This window comes from Populus alba, chromosome 6 (genome assembly GCF_005239225.2).
Source record: "Populus alba chromosome 6, ASM523922v2, whole genome shotgun sequence".
Lineage (NCBI taxonomy): Eukaryota > Viridiplantae > Streptophyta > Magnoliopsida > Malpighiales > Salicaceae > Populus > Populus alba.
In genome coordinates, this window is record NC_133289.1 from 12,705,719 (window position 1) to 12,714,343 (window position 8,625).

Here is an 8,625-nt window from a genome sequence, read left to right on the forward strand (position 1 = left end):
AAATTATATATATATATATAGTAACATGTGATGGTTTTTTGTGCCTCACCTGTCATCATTTTGAATTTTCTTCTTCTTTTTTTCCGTATATTCCTTCCCTCCCTCCCTCCCTCGAGAATCACGTGAGATCTCTACTTTTCCAAGAAAGAAAAAAAAACCCTCAATTTAGTATCAAACTTAAAAACCTATTTCCAATTGCATCCCAAACCTATAAAGTTTATCAATTGCATCCTGAATACTTTTTACATTTCTCAATCATGCCCTTCTGTCAATTTCTTTAAGTCTGATTTTCATATTTTATGGACTAAGATAATGTTTACTTGAAAAGATAATGATGATAAAAAAAAAAAAAATGAACACTAACATTTTAGGTTAAAACCTTTTAAATGATGGGAATTATTTGGAGGTTTTTTAGGCCAACTATACGCATGCTAAAAGCACAACAAGGCATGACCTAAATTCTAGAAATCCCTATTAAGATTCTCATTCACTTTATTCCAATTCAAGATGAATTTTTTTATATAAATCATTCTAGTTTCTTTTTTATATATAAAAGTTATATACCAACCCATCATTGTTTTATTCATTTCATCTATCATAATTTAATTTATGACTAGTTCCAATATGATCGGGTCTATGGAGCCTTAAGAGTCTTTCCTTACATTTCTTTTTTCATGTTTCTAAGTATTACTATACAATGAATTAATTTTCAATTTAAGCTTGCTTCATTCTTTCTTTTAAATGAATAAATTTGATATAATTTTGTATATTGGAAGAATGTTGTAAACAACCAGTTAAAAATATAGTAGTATTAGTAAAGTATTGAGAAATTTAACTCGATAATAAAATGGGACATATATATATATATATATATATATATATATATATATATATATGAAATGAAATGAAATGAGTTTTATGGATGAAAACTTCAATGCAAAGTAAGTTTCAAACAACAATTAAGATGGGAAACCAAGAGCACATAAAAAATTTATTGGATTAAAATATAATGGCAATGCTATAAATATCAATTATGCATGACATATAAATAGCTTTTTGGCCTTTCATGGAAGCCAAGAGCTACCGAACTATAGAGAAGGAAGGAGGCAACAACTCCTTGATTTCTTGTTGATTTTCTTACACTAAAACACTTAAGAGAGGAAGATTTAAGTATTTAGAGAAGTTTTTAAGGATTTAAGGAGGGATTTCACGCTTTTAGGAAGGATTAAAAACTTTTAAAACTAGAGTTTGGAGCTTGAAAGAATTAGTGAAGGTCAGGAAGAATAAATGGAATCCTTGTTAAATCATCTTTGTTTTAGTGTAATTTAGAGGTAAGAAACAATTTTACCTTGATTGATTAAGGTTTTGTTAAATGATTTGAGAAGTGAGTCATTTTAATTTCATAATGAAAGTTTTGATTTTAGTATGTTATAAATATGGATTATTGTTTTTATGTTTAGATTATGTTCTTAGTTATGAATAAAAAATGGGTTAAGTGACAATTGAAAAAAAAATTGATAAAAAGAAGAAGAAGAAGAAGAAGAGAGAGGGCGTTCTTGTGTAAGGACGATTTCAAACATACTAGATAAAGGAAGACTTGGATTTGTTGGATCAATTAATATATGATTCATGATTAAAAAAAAAGGGAAGGATTTAATGAATGAGTGGTGAATTAATTCCAAAATTAAAGAAAATAACATACTCTTTTATTATTAGAGAGTTTCAGCATAGAGAATGAGCAAGGGGCTTGCACTTTATTTGATAAAACTGTTATGAAATTTGGTTAGACTCCTGTTTATTTATATGGAAAACGAGCAGGTAAGGTATCAACTATGGAAAATTGAATAAAATTCATGCTTCCTCTTTAGAAACATAACTCAACAATTTATCATTTAAAGAGAGGGTTGAAATGGTTAATTTAATTGATAACAAAATTTTATCAAAATTGTGCTAATTGAAATAAGTGAATTGTGGATAAGAGTCAAAATGAATGAAAAAGTGAAAGAAAGAAAAATCATATTTCCTTTATAGAAAGGTTTCACTAGACATTTTGAAAGAAATAAATTGAGATGTTTAAATTGGAAGGTAATTTATGCTTGAATGCATTAATAAGAGTAGCTAAGGTTTGATGGAAGTGAAAATTAAAAGAAAATTTTTGATTAACAAAAAATTAGCATAGAGGAAAGAGTTGAATTGTATTTGATTTCTTGTTTAAATAACTTAATATTAATGAAAAATGAGGGGGGGGGGAGATACTTTTATAACTTTCTTGATATTGGTTTAAAAGAAAAAAAATGGAATGAAATTCCAATGGTGTTCTTGTTGTGATGATGTTTGCATTCATGTGGTAGTAGAAGAGGCTGCAGGTTCGAGACAACAGTAGAGGACTATATCAAGAGCTCAAGCGCTAGATAGATGTTTTTTTTTCCACCATTTAAATTGTTAAAAGCTTTTAATGTTAAATAACTACAAATTTTTTTTAGATGTGTTGTTCATATGTGTGCGTGTGTGTATCAATTGACACATGAGCAACGAAAAAAAGATTTGTAAATTAATTAGTACCCTAAGTGGTATTAAAGGAATCAATTTATCTAGCAACTAAGAATTTGAAATTGACTTATACCCTCAGTGGTCTTAGAGATGTCAGTTTATCTAACAAACAGGAACTTGAAAATGACCAGTACCCCAAGTGGTACTAGAGTCACCAGATTATGTGATGACCAAGAATTTAAATTAACTAGCGAGGTACTAGAGGTGTCATTTTATCTAATGATCAAAAATTTAAATTAACTAGTAGCTTGAGTGGTACTACAGGTGTCAATTTATTTGACGATTGAAAATTAAATTTGACTAGTATCTTGAGTGGTACTAGAGACATCAATATGACTAATAACTGAGACTTTATATGATTAATTTCCTTAAAAAAGTTAGAGGCATCATAGCAATAGATGATTAAGATGATGTGTTAGGGATAATTGATTTAAATAAGATTAAAGAAATCAATGGTATTGTTTAGTCAGAATATTATTGGCTTGATTAAATTGCTTAAGTGTTGGTTAACGATGTTTGTGATTTAATAAAAATTAATTTCAATAAGTTATATTAATCGTTAGATAATGTTTCGTATATTGTAAATTAATTTGACTACAAGATATTAATAAGTTCAAGTTGTCCAATAGATTATTTTTGGTTTTGCTTTTGGTGGTAAACTTTAATGTTGTAATTAGAAATATCATAAACTTCTTATGTAATCTAATTTTTATAAAATATTTTGATATGTAAATAAAGACAATATTAAAAATGTATGTATTAACTTAAATTCTCTAGTTTCATTGAAATTTTATTGTATAATCTTCCTCTTTTATATTATAAATAGGAATGCATGAGTTTAATTTACTAATCTTTTATATCTTGATATGTTAATCTTTGCCAGATGAATTTGTTGTGATTATTATGTGGAATGTGAAATGAAAGGTCAATTTATTCTTGATTTTATTGAATATATTGAATATATGAATCATCCAGGATGTTGGATCTTGTGTATGTGTTGAAGAAGAAGATGATGATTAGGGCTTGATACAATAGGTATTAAAATACAATAAGATGATGACGAGGGCTTGATTAGAAGCACCGGAAACGCAGCAATAGCAAATAATTCTGCATCATGTTTCCCTTTACTTCTTCTTCTTCTATCTTTTTAATTTTCTTTTCTTTCTGCATATTTTAATTTTAATATAGTTTTAAATAAAAAAATCCTTTAAAAAACTGTTCAAACAAAATGCATAAAAAATACCAGAATTTGTTGTATACGGTACCCATAATGTTGTTATTTAGCTCTGTACTTCATGTCATGATCATCAATGCAGGGCCCACCTCTAAAATATTAAAAATAACGCGCCAACTGTTTGGTTTGAAATTTCGTATCATTCCTGACTTTAGCCATGCCACATCACATCTAGTAAAATAAGAAGCTTCTGAATCCATCTTCAAAGTCAAGAGCCATTTGAATGATATAAATTATCACTATCTTAGGTTAAGATTGATTGATTCGGCGAATTTGCATTTGATCTGTTAAAGCCAATAGGTGTCGACATCTGGCAGCTAAATTGTATTTTTATTTCTCGTGCTAAACACGTTTAATCGGTGATGAAATTGTAATTTGACATAATTTTAACGATTTTACTTAATATTAACCCGATTCTGAGTTTTATAAATGATTTAACACGTAAAGTCTATATTAACTTGTAAAATATATAAACAAGTTGAATCATGATTTTAACAACCTTGATTTTAGCTATTTTATTTCTTCTTCTCCTAGGGTACTTTAATAGGGAATATCATTTTAACAAATTATTTTGTATTTTACATGAAATAAGGAAAGAGAAGGGAAATCCAGTAAGCCGCTCGACCTCATGTGCTGGAGTTTAACAATACAATAAGTTTAAATATGGATCTGACAAGTTAATAGGTAAAATATTATTAGATTTAGCTAGACATTACATCCACGCATGTATGAATATAACAAGTTGCTTAACATACAATAAAAAGATTTTAAATTAGACCAAGAATAGATGATATTAATAAATGATTTTTTTATATTCTACTATATAATTTTGGATAATAAATCGATTTTATTCAATGTAATTGAATTCCGATAAACAAAAAAAAATAAAAATGGAAACTTTGTGTTAATTCCACATGATTTAAATCAATTTTAAACCTAAATTATAACCCAAATCGAATATTTTGAGTCCCCAAAATATAAACTTTATTTCTTGAAGCAAATCATCACCATAATACTACTTTTATCCCAAAAAGCTTAAAATGGGAAGAAATAACAAGCTTCGGCACTTGGAAAGAATATTACCATAACATTAAAAAAAATAAAAAAATTAGACTAATACAAAGCCTTAATGGCAGTGTCTCTGTACAATTTGAATCCTCTCAAAAGCCCATTACAACAATAACAGATCTTTCTTCAACCTGTGGACACTCTCCACCTCTTCAATACCAAACTCTTCGTGTATACAATCATCACAAATAAACATGGATTTAAAAGTTTTCATGCTTCTTAATCCAACCATTTAAATTGTTAAATTTTTTAAAATATTATTTATATTATTTTTTGATATATTTCTTTGAGTGAAAGTTTTTTAAACTTTAATTTACAAAGACTCATATTATTTTGTGCTTGATTTTTTTTTTTAATCAAATAAATGAAAATGATAAGATTCGAACTCGTGACCGTTTAATTATCAATGTTCTAATATCATGTCAAAGAACTATCTCAACCTAATAATTTAAACTATTTGATAAAATCCTAAATTATTATTTATTTTATTTTTCAAACAATGATCACTAAAATCTTAAGTTATTATTTATATTATTTTTTCAAACAATGATCACTCAAGATAATGATAATAAATAATAATGATTCATAGAAGGTTCCAGAACTATTTTAAAGTTTGAAAATTATTAAAACTAGAAATCCAAGGCCTAAACGACCATTACCTAAAACCTGCAATTACTACCGAAGACATAGCTTTCCCAGACATTCAGTATGATAACAGGTCTCAAATGGGTCAAGCAACCTACGATAGAACATCCACTAATGAATGGCACAAAGCGTAGTTATAAATGCAACAAGAAGATGAACTTTTGGTTGGAGAAGCTGTCCAATTCCAACCAAGAGCCTAAGAAACTCTTTCAAATTTAACATGCCCGATTATAAAATGACTTGAGATGGTATAATGATATGGTTTTCTCAAGAAATTTCACAAGAACTGCCTATAATTAATCAGTACCCTCATGGAAAGAAAGGTTTATTTCTGGATTGTTTGCCAAAAAAGTTAGAAGATCTATAAGAAACCAATTAAAATCATGATTCTGTACGACATACTAACATATGGAGACATTATTAACTACATAAATAATGAATCCTTAGCCTTGTGTGCTGATATATGAAGTTAAATAAGAAAACTCAATTTTAGAATAAAGAAACTATAAGAGAATTAGGGTTCTTTTTAAAAGAAATAATAATAATAATAATGATCATAAATAGTATAAGTCAAATCAAGGAAGATGAAATAAGAAAGGAAAATCTAGAGGAAACTCTTCTAAAAAATATATAATATGTTGGAAATGTACATATTCATGTTATTATGCGATAAAATGCCCATTAAAAAATAAAATTAGAAAATTACAAATAAAATATTTTATAAGAGAATAATTATTAGTTTAAATTCTTGTCTCTGAGTCGGAATCTCAACATGAACAATAACAAGAAGAATAAAATTATGAAACACAAGAAGATTGATCTGGAACCATATATTCAAAAAAATACAGAAGAAGATGAAGATAATAACATCGTACAAGCATGCGCTGGTATATGTTTGATAACAATAAACAAGTAATTGTTAGTTGAATTAATTAAGAAAATAGAAAAACAAGACTTAAAAAGGTTTTATTACCAAAAGCTTAAAGAACTTAGAAGAAGAAACTATAAAACCAAAACTATATAATCTAAAAAATATATTAAATTATATATATATATAATCCTGTTTATTTTTGCGTTTCAAAAGCTTTTTTTAAAAAATTTTAAATTTTATTTTATTTTTAAATTAATATTTTTTTTATGTTTTTAGATCATTTTGATGCAATGATATCAAAAATAATTTTTTAAAAAATAAAAAAAAATATTATTTTGATACATTTCTTAGTAAAAATACTTTGAAAAGCAACCACAACTACACTTCAAAACAAACTATAAGTAAATCAAAATGGTATCGAAGAAGGTTTATACCCACACAATATAATAAAAAACAATAGGAAAAATACATAAATGATTGACAAATTAAACCTATTAATAGGATAAAAAAAACTAACTGACAAATTTCAAGATAGTTTAAGAGATAAAAATTAATTAGAAAGATTTTTAGGATGTTTAAATTATATAGCAATTTTGTTTTTTAAGGATATGAGACAAATATGTGAACCTTTATTTTGTTTGGCGGTATGGTTGTAGTTGTTTTTCAAATAACTTTTCGTGCTAAAAATACATGTTAATGATATTTTTTATTTTTAAAAAATTTATTTTTTGATATTAGCACATCAAAATGATTTGAAATACTAAAAATATATTAATTTAAAGTTAATAAAAAAATTTAAATTTTTTCAAAAATATTTTTTTAAACACAAAACATAAACAGATCTCGATTAAAAAAAAACTGACATGCATGGTCTCATGAGCACACACTTATATTTTAAAAGGTAGAAAAACACGACAAAACTCTCTAGTAATAGAAACATATACGGTAGATATATGATATGGAAGTATACTTAAGCAAAAATTAGACAAGAAAAAACAACTAATTAGATAAAATATTTTATTTTTTTAATAAAATCAATCAATTTAAATCAGAATTATGATTAAATATATAAATATATAGAATAAGAAGTTGATGATTTTTCATAAAAATTTCTAACATATGCATTGACAATTTTTCATAATTATTTCAAATTCTGATATCGTTTGAAAATACAATTTTTTATACATAAAAAATGGATTTTAGTTAGAATCATTAGCAAAAATAATCGAATGATTTTATTGATACATTTAAGTAATTACATATTTTATAATTACTAAACTATATTATTTATTATCATAATTTTTTTTTAACAAAATCAATCAATTTAAATTAGAATTGCGAGTAAATGTATAAATATGCAGTATAAGAAGTTTTTTTCTTCAAGATCTACATGTTTCTAAATTTTTTTGTGATTTATTTATTTTTTATTTAATTAAATCAAAATATAAGAGGTTTATTCCATTTTTTTCCCCAATCCAATAAAACTAGATAATAATAATAATAAAAAAATGAGTTTAGAATATAGCTCTCCGTTCTCCATTTCATTTCTATTGTTTGTTTGCAACCTATATAAGTTTAAGGAAATGAGATAGTTTTATGTACATGAAAGAAAAAAAAAAGGAAAATAAAGATAAATAAAGTGATAAGATAATAAAATAATAAATTATTAATTTAGGTATAGAATCAATCATATCAATATCGGCCTAGTAAGGGAAGAGACTTGTTTTCTTTTTCTGCAGCTGAGTTTGATTATTTCTGTGTATGTCTGTCATCCTCGTAGTGTCTTACTTGTCTACTAGGCTTGCAAGGTGTTTAGTAGGCCCGGAGATTAATCGTGGTGCACGTAAGCTGGCCCGGACACCTCGAGTTATAAAAAAAAAAAAAAAAAAACAAATGGGTTCTTATGTTATATACTATATGATTTTGGATGATAAATTTATTTTATTCATAGTAGTTGAATTCCCTAAGGCTGTTGAACAAAAAGAAACGGAAGATTTGTGTGAATTCCTTAGGGGTTTAAATCGATTCTTAAATCTAAATTATAAGCCAAATCGATTTTTTCGAGTTTCCAAGAACTTGAACAAGTTCATTTGTTCCCTCTCAATTCAAATAAACACGCAAAGAGAAATTATGAGTATGTCCGTTTCTATTGGTATTTTTGTATATCTATCTAAGTTTTGTTTTATACGAGCGGATAATCAATGAAATATATTTATAATTAATTTTCTTTTAAAAAACCACAAATTTTATTGCCTGA